This window comes from Aythya marila (genome assembly GCF_965140915.1).
Source record: "Aythya marila genome assembly, chromosome: 2".
Lineage (NCBI taxonomy): Eukaryota > Metazoa > Chordata > Aves > Anseriformes > Anatidae > Aythya > Aythya marila.
In genome coordinates, this window is record NC_139043.1 from 146,984,838 (window position 1) to 147,006,202 (window position 21,365).

Consider the following 21,365-nt stretch of genomic DNA (forward strand, 5'->3'; position numbering starts at 1 on the left):
CATTGCGTTAGAAGGCAGTGGAGTACAAGGAATGAATCAATTCGCACATTCTGGTACTTGTGCAGCAGCCACGGGGTTGTCCAGTAGGAAATGGTGTCACACATTGGCAAGGCAGCAGCCGCATTTACTGCCTTAGTCGAGAACTGTTCATTGAAAATCTGTAGCTGAAAGGCTAAACTCTGGATGTTGGTTTTATCTAAACATACAGAGCTGAAAGCTGGAAACCTGTCAGAGGTACAGGCAAATTATTGGTGTGCCTTTGAAAACAAATGGCTCGGAAGAACATTGAGCGGTAATCTCCAAAAACATCCCCAAAAGAGATGGAAGTATTTGGGGGATAGGAAGCCTGAACATCTGCAGTGGGCTGCTGGACAGAGGGATGGAGACATGCTGGGTGGTGGTAGGGACAACCTCTGTCTTAAATAGGTCAAGGTTGTATGGAGTTTATTGTAGCATGTATAGGAAGAACATTTGGTGATGGGTGGGAGTGGTGGAGCTTTGCTTGTCATTTACGTGGTGGCAAAGGGTAACTAAAGTCAGGCTCAGCTGAAAGCTTCTGTTCTTGTTGTGGGAGCGGTGCTTAGAGGAGTGGGTAACGTGGCGATGTCTCTGTCACTGTGTGGTTTTGTCCTTGCTGGTAGTTCGAGTTTGGTGTGTAATTCATGTCAATCCTACATACATGGCACAATGCTGAGAGGTGAGTCCCTTTGCTGTGGAAACAGATTGCTTCTGTCCTCATTGCTGCACCTGTAAAATCAGGTATATAATACTTCTTTTCTCTTCAGCAGCCTTTTAAACCTCTGGGTTGCTGGAGTTTCCTGTCCCATGCCCAGAATGAGTTCCCAGCACAGTGGATGGCTGTAACAGTCGTGGCATGTCAGTGAGAGAGGATAGGAAAAAAACAACGAAGAGATGTGGCTAATGAGCAGAACAACACGAGCACACAATTCTGGTGGGACTATGAAGGCTTCTTTCTTACCCTCACGAGCAGCCAAGGGGTATAATCTCATTAATAAATTTCTCAAGATGCATCTTAAGGCTGATTGGGTTCCCTGCCCCACTGCGGCTGGAGTGCATCCTCTTTGCTCCAGCCTGAAGTTGTTCATAGACAGCTTATCCTCATTTGTTCTTGTGGCAATATTGTCCTTTGCTCTTTTTATCAGTGGTTTAAGCTAATCTTACGCCCTCAGAGCCAGGCAGGTTAAATACAGCCAGCTCCCTGCCCTCCCTAGTAAGGGTGACTCCTCACCCCCCTTCTGCTCCTGGCAGCTCACTCCTCTGATGGGCTCTGTTTAAATGCATCGTCTTGAACAAAAGCTCCCAAATGGGGCATCTTAGAGGCAGGGTATTCTGCTCTTACAGGTATAGCCTTGTATCTTCTTTAAATCTGCCAGAAATACTTTGCCCTCTGACATTTGCCAGTCGTGTTGCCCTTGAAGCCTGGCTGTGCTGACATCCCTGGCCTCTGGCAATGGCTAGAGGGATGCAGAGTTGGGTCTTCTAATTGCTAAAGCCTAATGCCTGGAGAAATGGCGGGGGTGATCCCAGTCCACCCACAAAGCTTGACAAAATTTCTAGTGGCAATGGTCTAAAACCGACCTTCCCCCAGCTCTCAAGCCAAGCCCCACGCTTGGTGTCTGTGTGAAAGAAACAATGTGCAGTTCCTAGAAGGAGCTGTTATTGAAACTATTTTTTTGCATGTTTGGGTCTTCTTTACTGGGATTGTTTGGCAATACGGGGTATAAAAAAGTACATCTAATTTGATGGCATATTTATTTTTGGTTTTAATTGTGGTATCGATGACTAAGAAGATCCAGTCCTTGTGATCTTTTCATTCATAATATACTTTCTGCTGCTAAAATTAAAATTTTGCTTCCAATTTTCTGCAGACCGGCAGGTGCTTCGGTTATTTGTTTAAAGCATTTGCATCTTTTTAATGGGGAAGACAGGAGCTGAAGTGAAGCACTGAAGCTTTTAGGCAGTGCTACGGTTCACCTGGCTTTCAAGGGGCCCCCTCTGCACCGTGGGTTTATGGCAACTCCAGCTACCCATGCAGTGAAGTCGTGACCAACTCCTGCTGTAGATGGTTAAAGTTGCCTTTTGCAGCAGCACGGTGTGAAATAGGGGTGTACTCTGCTGTAAATAAGGGCTTTATCTCTGGGAGAAGTTTATCTGTCCAAGTTGTACTTTTGGTGGCTGTAATTTGAGGTCTGTCTTTCTGGATTGCCATTAGAAATGAACAATCAGTGCAGAACGGATGCTGACAGGGCCCTTGCTTTCCATGCTTTGTTTCATTTGTGTGGAAGGGAGGAAAAAGAAAGAAAAGCCAGCAAAAACAAAAGCAGAATTTCTGCTACAGCTGTTTGAAACAATAAATGAACCACGATGTGATGTTGTGGGATTTTTTTTTTATTATTTATTTTTTTTTCTTTTTTATTTCTCATTTCCTCATCCAACTTTGTTATTTCTCAGTCCTGGCAGAGGGAAGGACCATTCTCGAGACTTGGTGCTGTGCCTCAGTGACTCACTGCAGCCAGATGTACTCTGTTTACTAGAGTGCAGAACCTGCTCGTGCCTCGCTGCTTCCCCCTTGCTGCGTGGCTTTCCCTTTGTGCGGGGTTATCCGTCCGGGATGGTCACGGGAACTTATCTCTGCAGAGCCAGCACCTGAGCTACTGAATAAGGGAGCCTGCAGTGCAGTCGAGGTCAGCATGCTACGTAACTACAGTGACATAATGCATAAGGTTTTGACTTACGGGAGGTTCACCTGGGGTGGCTGAAGTGCTTGCAGACCCAGCCACCCGTGCTGCCCTTCTCTTGGAGTTTGCTCTGGGATGTGTGGGAAGGGAGAACATCACGTGAAGCAGCTCAGACCTTGCCATGCCTTGCAACTTGGTGTATTGAAGTCACTTGAAATGGGTTACAGGCAGTACTCTGCTCTTTTCTAGGAAGAGGAATGAATGGGAGAGTGGTGGGTAGTAGACGCCTAAGCTATATCACTGGGATTCACCTGTGGTAGGGAACCAGCACCCTCCTCTACTGTGAGACATGAAATTGTACCCTGGTATGAAAGTCCAAGTAGGTCTGTTGGGGCAGCAACACAATAGGAAAACTACCTGCGAGATAGTATATGCATATCTGCAAAAAAAAAAAAAGTTGGTTTCCATCAGTGACCGTGTGGTTACATGGACCTATAAGGGCTGTGGCAGGTGGTCTCAGGGCAATGCAGCCGTGTTGTCATCTCTGTCAGCTGTCTGTTCTGCTTCCTGGAGGCCACTGGGCTTGCCATTGGTGGCAGAAGGGGAACTGCTACAGGTTGCAGCTGATGAATGAGTTCAAACTGCCAATTTAAGCTGCAGGTCCTCCGTGTACGCCTGGTGGATGATGGGGGAGCTGGGTGCAGGTCTGCGTGCCAGAACATCTGAGGTTGGAGGCCGGATGCTGAGCAAGAGTGGTGGTTGGTTTTGATCCTGTCTGGTGATTCCTGTGTTACTATGTTTAAAAACCATCCATTTCACTGCCGGGCTCGTCACATGCATCACATGCAGGGTTCAAATTCTGCGGAGTTATTCCTGGTTCCTTTAGATACGCAGAGCTGTGATGCTTACGTATTAGTGCCTAGCGTGCCTCGGGGCATCCTAATGAATAGGACTCCATTGATGCAACTGAGCCATTTAAAATGACAGACAATAAACTGCAGGCTTCCAGGTTGTGCATGTCCATGGGGATACTTGAGGGCTTGGGTTTAGAAGGCAATTTCATGGGTTTCCGGAGGTCCATTGCTGTGGGGGGCATAATGAGGCAGAGGGCAGCAGGAAGTGGTGATGTTAAGGCAGTTGAGGATCACAAGGTCTCTAATCCCCCAGTGCCCCACAAGCGAGGCTATTTATGCCTCTCCGTTCCACTTCATTAGGGTCAGAGGAGAATGGACTCCTGCCGTCCTTTCCCAGTCCCACGTGCTGCCCTTCAGTGGCTTTACACCGTCATGAACACTAAAAAGAAAGGAAGATAGGATGCTGTCACATTGACTCTGCTGCACTCATGCAGATCTCTATCAATGTGATGGTTTTGCTTAAAAGAAAACCAGAAATTTCCCTTTTTGCTCGGTGCTGAGTGGTGGGAGTGCTGGTACAGGAGTAGCATATGGAACATGTAGAGGCTGTGCATGTTCCCGGATCTGCTGGAGAGCAGTCAGACCTCCACAGATAAAATAAAAATGGGCTCAGAGTAGCTGTAAATACTTATTTCTTGTTTGCAGCAAGTTATTTGTGTCCAGCTTGAGTAGCCAAATGGACTCAGGTTGGCAGCTCTGTGAAAGAGTAGTTCTGAGAGAGCAAATTCTAGCTTGAAATTGACTTTTGTCCACGTCATTGAGAATAAGAGTTACAAGCTAAGTTACGCTTTGTCAACTCAAGGCCAAAACTTTAGTGTAGCTGTGGAAAGAGCAGGATGGCTTTGGCATATTGGGATATTGACATGATGCATTTCCTGGTGGTAGGTGTTGGGAAAGCCTGCATCTGCTGTAAAACGAACAAATCTTTCCTTGGAAAAGTTCTCACTGAGATATTGATGATGGACACGTCTCTTGATAAATGTGACTTCACGGATCGTGTTTTCAGCCTCATGGAAAAAAACGGAAAAGGTATCAAATGTGTCAAGCTATTTAAAGGACAAGTTTGAAGGTTTGAAGGTAATGCATTCTAAAAATAAACATTAAAAATGATTTTTGAGCTCGGGCCAGGTTATTTCAAGATCAAAATCAAGGCCACAGCACTTTAACTCTCAGTATGGGTTTCCAGGTCATTTTCATTGGCTTTGTTCATCTGTGCTGCTTTTGAGGTAGGAAAAAATGCTAATAATCTATGAGGATCTTTACACTGTGTTCTTGAAAGTATGTTCCCAAGGAGTCCCGACTGTTCTGCCAGTCTTGTGATTGCAGCCCTACGTTGTCTGTCTGACATATCTCCTTTGATACATCAATTTACCCATCGGGAAAAAAAAAAAAAAAAAGAAGAAGAAAAAAAAAAAGAGCTGTGGTGCATTTTGTATGATTTTTTTTTTTTTTTTGGGGGGGTGGTGATGTGTATGTAGTGACAGTGTGTGGAGGACTTCAAAGGGACATTGAAGCACTTTTAAAAGATGGCAAAAAAATAAAATAATCCCATACTGTCAGTCTAAACCCAGATAGGCAGACCAAAAACTTAGCAAATAACACCTAAGGTAATTTATTGGGTTTTCTGCCATCTCTCAGGCTGCCTCCGCTATTTCTGATGCATCAGAGTTCCATCCTGCTGGATGGCAGAGCTCAAGTGAGCACATCATCCTGTCCAGAAAGAGAAGGATGTGTCTGCATGGCAGGAATCACTGGTGGTGCAGGCGATGCCCAGGGTGCTGCAGTGGGACCTAGAGCTTGGGACCTGGGGGAGAAGTGGAGGAGAAGTGGTCGGTCACTACTAACAGCCACTACATACACATCACCAGACCAAAAAACTGTTCCTGCCCATGGTGGGGGGAGGTGGATTTGGATGATCTGTAGCGTTCCTTCCAGCCCAAACCTTTCTGTGGTCCTGTGGTTTGCATGAACAGCCTTGTCCAAGAGGGGAGGCAGGGAGAGCACTTTGACGGACTCAACATCAGGTCATGACCTAAACATCCTCCTGATGGTAGCTCCTGGCAGCTTCCCCTGCGGTTGATGTGTTTCCGATATGTTTTTCCTCCGCAGGTTGATGAAGTCCAGTCTCCCAGCTCCCAGGTCCTGAGTCCCTCATGCTTTGCCTGAGAGCTGGGGCTTTCCAACACGCATCCCTGGTGCTGCCCTTGCCGTGCTGTTTCCCCATGACCTCCCTCTCTCCAGAGTCCCCCCGCCAACCCGTTTTGCCCCCCCTGCTCTGGGGGATGGCTTTGGCTATAGGGTTTTCCCCCCTGACATCGTTCAGCTTGCTGGGTCCTACAAGGACATAGCGAGGCAGGTCCTGGGACTTGCCAGGGCAAGCAGCCGTGATGGGCTTGTTTTTCCAAGGTAATGTTTGATTGGGAAAGCAGCTCTGTGGATGTAGGTGAAAGGTGATACGAGCACAGCTTTGCTGTGCTCCTGGCTGCGTCCTCAGCTTTTTATAACCTCGCGGCATCACGCCGCAGCTCCTGGGCTGCTCCCCTCCTCCTGGTGGGCTTGGGCTGCTCTGGGGTCACAGGACAGATTTTGGGGGACTGGAGAAGCACAAGGTGTTGTCTGAGTGTGTGGGAGCGTGAGGTTTGTTGTGTGGCAAACGTGAGTTGGTATCTTGACTGCCGAATGAGCCCCATCGGCTGGAGGGTAGGAGGTGCCATCTCCTTCAAAAGAGGCTGAATAAGTTTACTCTGCTCTATTCACTTTTATTTTTATTTTTCACTGCTTGTAAGCCCTGAAAGATGAAATTCCATTGTTACAATGCCACTTAATTATGATACTCCTGATCTACATGAAAATGCCCCCTCCTTTCTTTTCTCTTTCTTTAACCTTGGGACCTCCTCTCACCAAATATATTCCACGGTTTGATTAGGTACCGTGTGGAAAAATATCTCCCTTTATCAGTTTTACGTTGGCTATCTTATGTAAACAGGGAAACTTCTCTAGAAAGACCACAAACGTTTGCTCCTGCATAGTCCCTGAGACGAGGGCGTTCAGAGGAGGAAGGAGGTTGGCAAAAAAGTTTCTGGAGCGAGTGGCATTTTAGAAGGAAGAAATTTCAAATAGTCCAGGCTGGATCGCACCTAGGGATTGGAGCTGCTGCAGCTTCAGTCAAGATTATATCTACCTGCAATAATCTCTCTGCATTCATGGGATAAACGATGGCCATCTACATGAAAACAGATCTTCTGTTCTCTTGCTATACCCCTAAAGCAGGTTGTGACCATGAGAGGGAAGTGCTGATTCCACTGAAATTAGTAGAGAAACCTAAAACAGGACTCTCACCCCTGGCAAGGGCAGGCAACAGGAATTCAGCCTTTCTTAAACGTCAGATTTACCTTCTTACACAGGTCTTGGGGAGGAGGGAGAGCAGCCGGGGGCCCAGGCAGCAGCTTTTCACAGCCACCCCTTGGCTAGTCTTTCAGCAGGGGTGACAGACGGACCTGCTTTTGATGTTAATGTCCTTGCACAGTAGGTGGGACACAGCTGGGATTTGACACATAGGTGTTTGGGCAGACAAGCTGGTGTGCCTTTCTCCACCCTGAGGCTAGAAGCCCATATGCACGTTTTGGCTGAGGCTGAGGCAGGGGAGCTGTGGAAATGGTGGATGGTCAATGCCACACGAGTTGTAGAGGCTCCAGACATTTTCCCCCTGGTCCAGTGAGCTCACATTACCATTAAACAGCTTTTTATGACCCTACTGATTCCTTTTTGGCGGGAGCAAATCAAGGAGCACTCACCTGAATCACTCTCTTGGCAAGGCTGCAGGGGCAGTGCTTCCAGTGACCAGGCCACGCAAGGCGCAGGTAGGCAGCAATGCTTCACGTGAGGCATGTTCAGAGCGAACCTTGCACCTGGCAGGGCACCGCCATCTGTAAAAGAAAAGGGACCTTTTGGACTCATAAAATACGCTGAGATTCATGGGCCAGTCCTTCTAGGCGAATACAGGATCTAGCTGCATTCACATGGAACAAAAGGTATGCAGCTGGGAATTCCTCTGATGCCTTTAGATGCTAATGTAGTAGTAAAGTAAGCCTACCAGGTTTTATTTATTTTTCTGGCCATTCTAGTCTGAACAACAGCAGGTGGAATTCCTTTCAGAAGCAGCATGCAAGCTCTTCAGAAAACTTGAGCGTTAAGCATGCAAGAGTCTGGACTGTGTAACACGGTGATATAAAAATACTAGTGGTGGATAAATGGGTGAGAAGATGCACAGTACATAACCAGTCTTAAAATGTAGAAAATAAAAAAATAAAAAATCTCTGAATTGCAAGAAATATGGTTGGTTTGGTGAGTGCATTCAGGCATCTTAACCCCAGGGCAGGCCATGCATCCCTCTAGCACAGCTGGAGCATGGTGCAGGAGCAAGGGGAGGCAGCTTGGGGGGCAAGGAGCAATCAGACGGTTCCCTGGAGCTCCCTGCCAGTGGTAGGCTGTGTATTCAGCAAACTCAGAGAGCGTTGCACAGAAGTCAGACGCGCTTGCAGGCATCTTGGGTTTTGTGTGTTTGTTTTTTCCTCCCCTTGGTGTGGCTGCAATAAACTTGACCAAGGGCAGACGTGAAGCAGGAGGAAAGCAGAGTGGTGGGAACAGGTTGAGTGGACGTGGCTTTGGTCAGGAGTATTAAAACCTTGATAGGGAGTGATTTTAGCAGGGGAAGGGGGGCTTTGTGGGTATGAGACAATCAGCAAAATCTCTTTTCACAAATTCATGGGAAGGGGCAGGTAGAGACGGAGACCAGTGCTTGACAGGAATCTTTGCATATCTTCCTCCAAGCAGAAGAGGGACTCTCCTTGGCAGAAGAATGGGCTCTGGGCTGGAACTTCATAATGCAACTGTACTGATGCAATAAATAAAACGTTTCCATGCTGGATTTAGTTACACCAATGCCACATCTATGTTTGGACGAAGCTTAATCCTACAGTTATGAAATATTTCCTAATAATAATATTTTCTTTCACCTCAAGAGGGTCCTGAGCTAGTGCCCATTGACTTCACCATGCTGCACGTTAGAGCTGCCCATAACAGCGGGTAGGCATTTATTCGGCTTTGCCAGCAGTTGCTGAAATGAGTCAAATTATTCCATGGGCTTTGGTTTGACTGAAAACACTTTCTGTTATTATTTACGGAATATTGAACATGTGCCCTTAATAAATGGGAGTTTAAAAAAAGTAACAGGAAAATGGAGCCTGATCTGCCAAAATGTCTCTGGACTGCCGTTCCCAGAGATGTTTTGAAGTCTTCACCTCGGCTGCCTTAGCTGCGCCGTGTGCCAGCCCGCAGCATGTGGGGCTTCTCCTGGGCTCCGTGGGGGTGCGGGTGCGTGCCCAGGCTGCAGTGCAGACCTCAAGCCAAGCGTGACAGTGCTCAGAGAAAGCAATTATCGCTCAGCTCCCATCCAGGTCTTGGAGAAGGAGGCAGCTGCTGAGATTTAAGCTTTAAAAGGAGCCAAATACTATGCTTGAAATCCATCGGCTGTAGAAGGGGTGATTTACAGTGATGTAAAAATGTCTTTTTCCTTCTTGGCTCTCAACCCATTGCTTCTCTTTGCTTTACTCACAGACCCACTAAAACACTCTCAGCAAAGAGCAGTGTTTGGTTTCCCTGCGGGTTGGTGAGCTGAATTGGTTTGGAGAAGGGGCCATGAATCGCCAGATGTAGTGCCTGGAGAGTGGTGAAAAGGAACAGCTTGGTAGGAAATCTCCCCTTCTTGCCTTTGTGGACCAACAAATCAATTTGCTGGACCTGAAGACGTGACAGTCTGATGTGGCTTCTGCAGCGACCAGACTTGGCCAACACTGGGGTTTTCTGCTTAGTCTTGGTCCCACGTGTGCCTGTGGGCTGTACCCGTGCCCTCAGCACTGCCATTGTGGCTGCAGGAGTGGGCACATCTGTAACTTCTGGGGTTGCATGTGTGCTGTTTAAGCAGCGTCAGTGGAGGATTTGACGATGTGAATTGCAAACCCAAGTTAATGGAGGCTTTTCAGGAGGTTGCAGTTGTGGGGGGTTGATGAAAGCCAACGTTAACTGTGAAGGAAATGCCTCGTGTTGGTTGGTTTTACTTTTGGTTAAATTAAGGAGCTGATGTCTGCTGTTTTTTTTTTTTTAATGGGATCTAATTAATCTCACTGTTAGCCACTTTTATAATTTTAGCGCAACTCCTTCACTCCTGAAGAGATGCAGTCACATGAGAATTTCAGCATTTGTTCAACTATAAAGCATGCTTTGAGCCTTTATGGTAACAAAGCAAATCCTGAATGCTTAAAGAATAGGTCTAACATAAAGAACCAAAATAGAGTGATCAGAAGGATTATTTTTGTACCTGCAGCAGTGCCCAGTGGAGAACCCCCACACCAGGCTGTGTGAGATGCAGCCCAGTGGCCCTGGAGATGGAGCAGCAACTCCCTCTCGTACCTGTGAGAGCTCTTTTCAGGCCTTTGGGGCTAGACACGGGCTGGCAGGAGAGCTGATGGTTTCCTTATTGCCACGTGCCTCTGTGTAAGGGACCCGAGGAAAGAAAGAGGCTCTTGTTGGAGCCTGCCAGCAGCGCGGGAGGCGAAGTGGTGCCCGCCTGGGTGTGAACAGAGCGGCAGGGATGGAAACCTGGGCGAGTGCCAGCGGACGGGTAAATACCAAATGTCTATTCTGTCGTAAGGAATTAAAAGAATTACGGAATTAAAAAGCCAAAAAGGCTGAGCCTGTGTGTTAATTAGGCTCCCGCTCAGGGTTATCTGTAGCTTCTTTTCTCCATCGGACGGGGACCGTGATCACCGTTCAGTCCTTGCGCCTTTATTATAGCTGTTGCACACTCCACTGGGCATAAGTGAAACTCCAAAGTAATTGCATCTGCGCGAGATACAGAAGTGCCTTTTGTTTCTTTTGCAAGCGGAGAAGTCAGCTGTTCGGGAGGGCTGTTCTCTAGCCGTGTTCACGTAAAAGGGCTTTTCTGTGTGGCTGAACTCTTTATCGTGCCTGATCTGTGATTTGGGTCTTTGTCACGGCTAGTGATTGCCTCCCACTGGCTTGTAACATGCTCAGAGCTGGAGAGTCACCCAGGCCTTTTCAGAATAATGAATTCCAAGCCCCTTTCTTCTCTGTAAGGGGTGATGTGACACTTAGCTCAGGCTATTGCCCCAGGCAGCCTCGTCCCAATGGGGTTGTTGCTTCAGGTATGTAGGTAGATAATGTGTTTTGGTAGCTTGAACTGTTCTAAGTGGACATTCTTCTCTTTCTGGATACATTGAATGGTAGAAAGAAGTGCTGGTAACACTGTAACATCTTTACAAACATGAGCCTTTCCAATTCCTTTTAGTGGGGAGGAGAAGCACTGCTGTATGATCCCCGTATGTTGATGGTCAGGTAGCAGTGATCTGTATGGGCTGTCGAGCATCTCCTGGCTCAGTTGTGAGGTTACCAAGGCAAAACCGAATTCAGTCATTTTACACCCATCACATAACTTTTTTATTGCGGTGTAAGCCATGGGAGACCCCTCCTGTAAGACACAGCTGAAGTCCCCCTCCGTAAGCCAAATCAGCAACAATATTTGTGGCTTCTGGCACCTCCGTCAGCCCAGGGTCTTCCTGTCAAAAGGATGTTGCTCATAGAGCTGTACTGGCTTCTGGAGGTGTGGTTTGCATTGAGGAAAACACTGCTTTTGCCCCACTAAGTTTGGAAAAATGTCCCGAAAGGAAGAGTGGGCCAAAGAAAGCAGAAGCATAAGCCCCAGTGGTGCTGACGTGGAAGTGCTTTTGCCACTGTTGCATGTTTTACTTGTTGAACTGTGTACGGCAGCCTCCCTGTGAAGGGTCTCTCTATGGTGTTCTCAGTAGGATGAACCTACAGACACTTCATTGCACTTCAGACTGGTGCAGGTTTGTGAGATGTCCGGCTATGTCAGTCACTAGTTTGAGCAGGATTGAGATACAGACACAACCATCAGATATGGTTGTCCTAAGATGTGTGTGTAGGACCAAAATGAGTGTGAAGAGCAGAACAAAAAGTAGACATGAAGAATGAAGGAAAAGGACTGGCATCCTACAAAGTATTGCATTCCTTGTCCTTGCTCAGCTGCAGCAGGCATTGCTTTCCATTGTAGATTTTCAGAAAGGTGTTAAGAAAAGCATTTGCTCGCTTCTAAAACAGTGTGATGGCTTGAGTTGTGCAAAGTACTGACAGCAAGCAGTGCGACGCCCTCACATGTCCTTTTCCACTGCCTTCGGTCCATAGCACTGCACAACCTGCAACAGGTGCCGTGCCCTCCTGTAGCTCTCGAGGCCCCCATAAAACACAGAAGATGAGATGTAGGTGGGACTGGTGTGGCTGTGCTCCACTTCTCCTGCAGGACCTGGACCTTGGGTTCCTCCGCTCATCTGCTGAAGAAAAAGCTGTAAAGTCTGCAATTGCTCTTACAGTGTGGCCAGTAGTATGTAGGGGAGTGCTGGGAGATGTTCCCCTGGAGCTGCTGTGCTTTGCTCAACCAAGCTGGCAGAGGAAGGCCCTTCCTCCTCCCAGTTGCCGTTCATGTCGATGCACGGATCTTTTCTTTTAGTAGTTGATAGGTAGAGATTATTGATTTTGATCAGAGACTATTTAAAGCAGAAAGCAAACAAGCAAAAAAATATCCATTTCCTCTTCCACTTGAAGAGGCACAGCTTATCTCTGCAAGCTCAGCCTGGGGATCAGCATTTCTATAAAAGAGCTTTAAAGCCAGAATCCACAGTCCTGAGAGAGCAGGAGACACAAATTGCTGTCCCTTGCTTTGTATCCTTGTGCATCAGGTGTACAAGACTTATTTTCCCCTTACACATATCCCACGCCAGCAGCATTTGGGAACTGAAATGTCCTTGCTTCTGTGTAAAGGGAGTGGGCAGCTGGAGGGAGGGCAAGTGTATTGCAGCTCCCCTCTCATCATCCACACCCAGCTACAGCTGTAAGTGCAGGAGAGGGATGGTTTGTGCTGAGCTCTGGCACAGATGTTCTGAAACAAAGCGGAAAAAAAAAAAGGTTTTTAATGAGTTTGTTCATTGGCCATGCTTTTGGTGCATCACTGAGCAGTTGGGTGTCTGTTCCTGCTACACAGGGAGCCTGATTGCATCTCAGATGGAACTTAGCCCGAAATGGTCATTTTTGATAGATTTTGTATTTTTCAATAGTCTTTTATCTTTTTTTCTGGGTCAAGCAGTTCAGTATCTCTTGAGAATGACACTCTAATGCATTGCAGGGCACCTTTTGCAGAGAGGAGAAGGTGTGGAATGCTATTTTCCTTATTAGAGGTGATTTTCATAACATGCAATAAAATGATTTTTCTTGCTGCTGTGATCTACTAGGTTGAGGAAACATTCTTGTCTTGAATATTGCAAAACAAGGCTAATTAATATTTCCCTTACAATTCCTTCCTTTGGTCTTTTCTATGCAATTGTCTTCCTTTTATTAGGGGAATATCTCCTTCCAGTCCCCATTAGGGAACACTAACATTTTTCTCTTGATTCAGCTATGTCAGCTGGTGCAGATGGAGCAGAAGCTTATTAAATCTCACCCTAAAAATGATCAAGATGACATTAGATACTTAGAATGTTAGATTGTGGGGCATTTGCATAAAATTGTGCTTTTTGTGTTAAATCCCCTTCAGGCTTAGAAGAACACTGCTGCTCAGCAGTGTTTTTTAAATAGTGTCCCTGTTCGTAGTACTCATTTGGAATATTTTTAAAATTGTATAATCCTGACATGCATTGTGTGTGTGGAAAACTTGGGCTCTAAAACCAGTGTCCCTCGGTCTGTTCTGGGGTGTTGGTTCAGGTTGGTTGGCAGATCCGTACTGAGTAGGGGTGAAGAGTCCTGAATGGATGTGAAAGGGAAGGATTTGTGTAATAATACCTAAAATTGAACATTTAAGTGTATGTTTTAAAAAGTGCACTTCTATGTGGAACTATTAAAAGAATCAGTAGTTCTTGGAAGTGTTTTGCTGTTTTTTTTTTTTTTTTTTTTTTTTTTTAATATCAAATGATTTGTCATTGTGAAGAGTGTAGGATGGAGATTTCAGTCTTGCTGGAGGATCCACAATGTGCTTGTCTTTCACCTTCCAGCCTCTTTTGGTTGGTGTTCATAGAAAGGAATTGACTTAAAAAGTCAATTTTGAATGAATTTGAATGAATTGACTTAAAAAGACAGTTTGAATGAAAAAATGTAGGGTGGGACATGATAACCAGTTGTGGCCTTTACCTTGTTTTCCTATGACACTAGCGGGTGACATTGGCAGTAGGATGATGGTTGGATCGGATGATCTTGAAGATCTTTTCCAACCTTAATGATTATATGATTCTATGTAATACAAACAGTGGCTTTTGCAGTCCATGTGAGGGTATGTTGGTGTGATGCACAGAGGCAAAATTACTGACTTTTGGGGCTAATGAGCAAAGTGAAGCCATCTCCTCCTGCCTGGTACTGGTAGTTGGGTGTGCCTTCACCTGGGAGCAGGCTGCTGGAGCATTAGCAAAGTGCCCTCCCCTCGTGAATCACAGCCCAGCCATGGCCACATTTTGTGATCAAGGAGCAAAAGCCTCTCTCTAGAGACCACCTTGTGAAGCCATCAAAATGAGTCAGGTTACTCCAAGAACTTGACATTACTAAGTGAGGTGGGAAAAGGAGCCTTTATGATTTTGGTGGTAGTAGGGAGAAGCACAACAGAATATTTGAAGTGTTTTGGTTTAAGGGTTGTGTTAGTTGCCCTGTTATAAGGACATAAATATGATGGGTAGACAAGCACGCTGTTACTGCTGTCCTTCCATGACTCCATGAAGTAAACAAGCTCAGACTGCATGCTTCCTCACTGATGAAAAACACAAGCCCTGTTGACCTGGAAACCCCTGATACTGCAACTGAATCCTCTGCCAGGTTCAGTCTGCAGCTCTTTTTGGATTCTGAGTTTGAGAGCAGGGTGGTAACAAACGAGGAGACGTTTCAGAGATGACCTGAACTGATTCACCAGCTGCATGCTGTTGCAAGGGACAGCCTAAGCTTAATCCTGCCCTCTTCTTTCTATCAACGCTGGTGTTGAGTCTCCTTCAGCTTACCAAACTGGGAGGAAACCATTCCCCTTTGGTGTCTGGGCTATGAATGGTGGTGAATTGTATCTGCTCCTTGAAGGATCTGATGAGTGCATGAGCTGACCTCAGGAAGGGCAGGGGCAAAGGAAGGAGAGAAGGGGGACAGAACTGTGTCCAGTGGTGACAGCTCTTGCTAAACTCAGTCACACCACAAGCATTGCTGACTTCCAGCATTTGTACCTGCAACCATTTGCTTAAAACGGGATGGAGAATATCTAGAAAAATAGAGAAGTTTTGTTTTCCTTTTTTCCCCCCCTTTCTTCTGCTGGTTAATGTTGACTTTGAGGAGACTCTGCAGGTGGACATGTGTTTCTGCACAGGAATGTAGTGAAACCATTTGAGGATGCTGATGCTGTGTTTTGGAGGGGTGAGCTCGGCGTGTGTTGACTGAGTTGCCTGGTGGATGGGAGCAGTGGAGACAAATACCCCTGCTTGTTTTTATGTCCATAATAAAGTTACCACTGCAATTACTACTACATCAGATAGTGAGGCTTAACAGGTCCCTCACTGCACTTAACTCATGTGGTTGGTTTGTAATGAGCATGCTGAAGTGGAAAACAGCCCTTTCCTTAAAACAAAAAACACCCTTTGTTTTTCAAAACGAGCCATTGCACTTGGGACTCTAGTGGTAAATATTTAACAAGTGGAACTCCTTATTCCTTTCTCTTTTCCCCTGCATTTCTTAATTATCAATGAGTCTTTCTAACTTGTTTTTCATTGGGCTATTAATCATCTGGGGCTCTCCTTGGGCACTCTCCGTAGTTCTTTGCTTGCTGCTGTTTTCCTTCAACTCGTGACTCCTCCTTGCTGTCCTTGAGAAGGAGCTGTGGGCTCCGAGCACTGCTGTCTGTTTTTGCAGCCGAAACCTTACTTGTTTGGAGCTGAACACATGTTCAGCGCGTCCTGTTCCTCCGTGTGGGTGATTGAACTGTGCCCTTGTCTGCAAAAAGTAGAGTTATTCTTCATCAGGGGATGAGAAGGATGAATGTGTTTCTCAAGTGCTGGACCGTGACTTGCAATATGTAGACGTACTGCTGGGCTTTGCTACCAGCCAGCTGCATGACCTTCAGTCAGTTATTTAGGGCGAGACCTGCTGGTGTTAGGCAATGCTTGGAAGCAAACTGCAAGGCTCAAGGAGAGCAGCAAAAGGCTGCTGAAAGCCTGGAAGGGACAGAGCTGGAGGTGGAGGTAGGGTCTTCAGAGCAGGCAGAGTGCTGATAGCTATAATGACCTGGTGGATTTTAAGGGCAATTTGGAATGAACTGGAAAATAGTCTTCCCAGGTTTTTCTCTGGGCACAAGAGTGTTTGACCTCCATCCACATTCCAACCTGGGACAGCCTCATATATTGTCCTCACAGCCTGGAGTGGAAGGTGGTGAGCACATCACAGAATCATAAAGTATTAAGGTTGGAAGAGACCTCCAAGATATCTGCTCCAACCATCCCCCTACCACCAATTTCACCCACTAAACCGTGTCCCTAAGTACCAAGTCTAACCTTTCCTTGAACACCCCCAGGGACAGGGACTCCACCATCTCCCTGGGCAACCCGTCCCAGTGCCTGACTGCTCTTTCTGAGAAGAAATGTCTCCTCGTTTCCAACCTGAACCTCCCCTGGCGCAACTTGAGGCCATTCCCTCTAGTCCTATCTGCCATCTCATGAAGGCAGATGCTTAAAATGAGCATTAATCATCAGTGTTGTTGGTTTATCAGTTGTCCCAACCCTCACAGCCTAACTAGAAAGGGATGGACGTTTTTGTAAAAGCACAGAGCACGCGTCCGCCTGCCTGTTGGTCCTCCATAGCCTCGGGTCCTTCTGCCACCCAGCTGGCTTTGCAGGAAGGAGAGAGTAGAAGAAAATGGGAAAACAATGGTTTTGTTCATTTGACAGTGAGAACCGTTAGGCTCAACTCCTGGGAGAAGTGGGCAAAGTGTGTTAAGTCTTGTAGTTCACAACCTAAATATGTTGGGAAGACACCGGATTTCAGCGGGTTACGGCGTTATCAGTCCCATTGGTGGCAGTTGTGACTCAGGTTAGCCTAGGTTCTGTTAAGACTGCATCTTTCCTGCAGAGAAGGCAATTTTTTTTTGTATTCCCTGGTAAGACAAAGTATTGATTAAAGGCAGGTGTCATACTCAAGGTGATGAAAATATGATCAAAGTGAGTGGAATTTTATTTAAAATAAGCATGCGTTTCTTCAACACTTTAAAGAGGGGAAAAATTATGTCTTTTGTTCATTTAATTATTCACTTCATTATTTCTTATTTTTTACATCTGGTGACGTTTCAGCTTCTTGAGGAAAGATAGGACTTTATTGACACAATTAGCAAAACAAATTATTATCACACCTTTTATTTAACCCTGTGCTATTTAATCTATTTGCTTGCACTTTCATTACTCATTTGCTTGGTTACGTTACACAATGATATCACCTTTCCTGTGCTGCTAGAGCTAAAACAAAGCAAAAAAAAAATCTTTTGGCTCTGAGCTGCTCTCTGCTGTTTTTATTACAAATGAACTAGAAAGCAATGTTGGGCAGAGAGTTATTTGAGTTTCCTTTCACTGCTGGCTAGGCATTATTTCCGGGCCTGGCAATTCTGGCTGTGTTTGTGTGACAGTTTTCTATCTTACAATAACAAACAAAAATCCCAGCAACTTTATTCCCAGCACAATTAGTAATATCAGATTTTAAAAGGAAAATAAAATAAAAGAATTCCGATGGTTTTATACAGTCAAATGACTAGAATCTTTATGACTGATTCCTTGGTATTTTGAGCCACTTTGCTGAGAGGTTTGTATTTTATTTGGACATGGAGGCAGGCGGTGTGCTGTAGCTGGTAGGAAGTGCAAATTAGGTTATTTTATTTGAGATCTGAGATGTCAGGGTTAGGATACAGCTGATCCTAACATCGGGATATTCCCTCCACCTTGGCCCAGACTCTTAACAGTGTGATGCTACCAGCTGTGGGTGGACATTTCTCTTGGAAATTAGGAAGGCAGGTGGTCCACCATGGGAAGAGCCTGTGCTTTCTGCGTCCCTGTGGCTGCTGTTGTATAATGGCTGTTCCCTTTCCTCTCTCCAAAGGTCCCAGCCCCGTGCTTTCCACCACTCTGGAATAACATCTGAAGGAGCCCAGCAGCACAGTCCTTTCCATAGCTTCCAAGGATTTTTAGGATCATGGGATTTATGGACCCACAAAACCCTCTGAAGAACATCAGCTGCAGACAAAAGCATTGGGAAATTCCTACCGTCTTCTTGCCCTTTGTTTTTTCCTTGGTCACCGAATTTGGGAAGGAAGCATGTCTGTCCTGAGGATTATAGCAGAGTAGTTACTCGCCACCCTTACTGGAATACGGTTTCTCAAGACGGAGCGATTATTGCGCAAGGCAGAAGGATATTTTTTCCCTTTCGCAGAGCAGTTCTGGTGCAGCAGTCGTCATGTCCAGCAGGTACGTAGAGGTTTCTCTCATTTACCAGCCATTTGGGTTTCCTGATGTTTAGGAAGTGAATCATTTTGTTTCCTTACTAGCCTCTGCTAAAAGGTAAGACCTTTCCAACTGTTTGGCACCGTGCTCTGAGATGGCTTTTCCTCGTTAGGACTCAGGCAGTATTTGAAAGTTTTTTTCAAATATTTGAATATTTGAGGTTCTTGTGGGACCCAGCCTGGTGCTGCACACTTAGGGCATGCAGGAGCTACCTGGTGTGACTGCGAGGGATTTGGGGAAAATGTTTGAAAGTTTTGACAGCCGAGGAAAGGGGTGGCTTTATTGGCTCATCATTATGGCTCGTTATTCCTCCTCCTGGACCGCCCCCGGACACTCAGCCAGTTACTTGGCATATTTGTAACTTGGAGCAGACACCAGATGTGTGTGAACCTGCTTATCAAGCTTCGTCCCGTAATTTCAAAGTGATGATATGGGTGTTTAATCCATTTTTTCTCATCTTAATGTAACAGTATTTCTGCTGAAGAATAGCATCATTTAGAGGATGATTTATCCTATAAAAAGAAGATGGCTTAAATTTCAAAATTAAAATGATTCCCATTCAATATAGACATAGATAACTCCGTAATTGCAGTGATGATTACAAAATGTACATTTTTATAATCACAGTGACTTAGCTGTTTTTCTGAAGGTGATGAGCTTTTTTTTTTTTTTTTTTTTTTTTCTTTTTTTTAAAGTCCTTAAACACCAGAAGTGGATCATTCTGTTGGTCTCTGGGGGTGTCAGCTTGCTGTCAAAATCCTAATTTTGACAATTGCATTGGCAGTTTTGGGAAGAATCTGCTCATGTGTGCTGATGCAAAGAATGCTTTTTTAAATAGATAGAGAATAGGGGAGAAAAGTTAGCTCTTTGAATCTAGCTTCTGGGTTTATTTATTTCTCCTATACAAAGAAGAGGTGCTAAAGGGAAAGTGCTGAAAATGCTGTACTGTACATTTTTTCTGCGTTCCCATCAGTGTGTGTGAGGCATTAGAAGTTTAATCTTAATGCTTTGTAAGCACAATTTTATATCAGATTAAAGGAAGGAAATGGAGCTGGGGGTAGAGTCTGTGCGGGGAAACAAAATTGGTTGACAAGCTCTTGAATTTGGTGAGACCTGTAGGCCAGACTGAGATGGCAGACAGAGATTGAGAATAAAAAGGTTCTTTGCCTTACCTAGCAGGAAAGTTGAGTGCTTACTGTGCCTCTCATAGAGACCAGAGTTTAACTGCAGAGAGGTAAAAGCATCAACGTAACAGTGAGCTGGGGAAGGTCATGTGCATTGCTTGTGTTTTGTGCTCTGTGGAGGGCTCTGCATTGAGCTGGTGGCCTGCAGGGTTTGGGGCAGAGGCATCCCCACGTGCCAGGATGCTCTGTGTTTGGCTTGACCTGCTGAATTCCCATCACTCACTTGGCATGTTGCAATCTGTCTCAAATGGCTTAGAAAATACGCTGGAAAATAATCGCATTTCTTTTTCCTAGTGACGTGCTTCTTCCATATGTTTGAAGGCAGCTTTCTTGGGTAGCTGAGAGAGAAGAAAGGGAATTAGGAAGTTTGTTTTCTGCAGCTGACTCCTCCAGTGACACCAAATCTGTGCCTCTGGTAAAGTCACCAAGAAATATGTTTTCTTGTTCCATTCCACACATGCAGGGTGATACCGTTGTGTATGGTAGCATTTAGGTTTCTTCTCCTCCCCTAGTTTTAGGTCCTTCAGCACACAGAAGCAAATTACCAACCCCAATTAAACTCTGCTGAGGTTCACAAGGCCTTGCAGAGCCTCACTCTGCTCTCGCTGAGGCTCTGCCCTTTACCTGGAGCTATGCGTGCCGTGGATGCCACCGCCGAGCAGCCCCAGCTCTGGTGTCTGGGCTCAGGAGCTACTCCTCCATCCAGTCAAGGGCTTTGCTCAGAGCCTCCTCACCTTCTGCTCTGGCTTCAGAAACAACTGAAAACCCAAGGCTGGGCTCCTCCATTACTTGGATCTCAGCCATTCATTCAGTGCTGATAGTTTCCCTTCCTTAGCCTGAACTAACTTTAAAGGGTTGGCAGTGCCCGCTGTGTGAAAGTCCGGAAAGTTGTTTGGCCCATTTCTGTTGGTTATTTCCCGATCACAGAAATTCCTGGTGTTTCATTAACTAGCTCCTAAAAACTTCTAAGGCACCCAAGATAGAGAGATCACTGGAAGTGTGAGCTTTCTAACTACGATTTAAGCAAACACGGTCGATATCTGAGGTCCTTTCCTTTTTTACTTTTGCGGTGAGCTGTTTGATAGTGAAGTTGCAAACCAGTTCTCCACTTGTTACTGTAGGATGTGAAAAGATTCTTTGTCAGCAGTGTTCTGCAGCAGCATGAGCTTTATCTTTTGTACATAAAGAGGAGCTCCGAGCCAAAAAAAAGACCTAATTAGAGCCTGCAACACCTGCAGAAGACTTAGAGCGTATGTGGAAAATGTGTTTATTGGTCTCCTCCCAGCCCTGTTGCTCAGCCTTTCAGGAACAGCATCTCTATAATTTGATGTGAGGGAGTTCCCTGGGTTTCCTCTTTGTTGAAAGAGCAAAGTAAGCGTGATCACCGCTCGTATACTGGATTCTTTGTGCATCTGCAGTGCAAGACAGGGCGTAGGCTTTGATTCTGGAGTACCAGTGGTACTCAAGTGTGCCTCATGAATCAGGCTGTTTGTTGCTCTGCTCCTGTGCTGCAGTCACCTTGGTGCTTCTGCAGATGCCTGTTTGGAGACCGGCCAAAAGCTGTCCACCACACGTCATTTAGAGCAGCCCCAGTGTCACTTCACACTGGATGAGTCCTCGCTGGCACTGGGCGTGGAGCAAAGCTGCAGTGGATGTGACCCAAATCTTCCATTCTGCATTGCCTGTTGCAAACACAGTCCTGCCTGTCCTGTGGGAGCTGTGGGACTATGCACACCTGAGCCTGGCTGTGTGTGCAGGTGGCACAGGTAAGGGAGCCTGGCAGAGCTGGGATACAGCTCCCACTTGGTGCATTTCACTGGGCATGCTGCTTACACTGCATTGTGTTGCTCTGCATCCATCCCATGCGTGTCTATGGACAGAAGCATGTTATTAATTAATAATAATAATTAAAAAAAGCTTCAATTT

At 45.9% G+C, this 21,365-nt stretch overlaps 1 long non-coding RNA gene across 5 annotated transcripts in view; it reads left to right on the forward strand.

The window, feature by feature from the left end:
* LOC309874246 overlaps positions 1 to 21,365 on the forward strand; it is an 89,162-nt gene that overhangs the window by 26,019 nt on the left and 41,778 nt on the right. For all 5 annotated transcript variants that reach the window (XR_014316800.1, XR_014316801.1, XR_014316802.1 and 2 more), the window contains one exon: positions 17,855 to 18,219. This is a non-coding gene — a long non-coding RNA (uncharacterized lncRNA). The remainder of the gene's footprint in view (positions 1 to 17,854; positions 18,220 to 21,365) is intronic.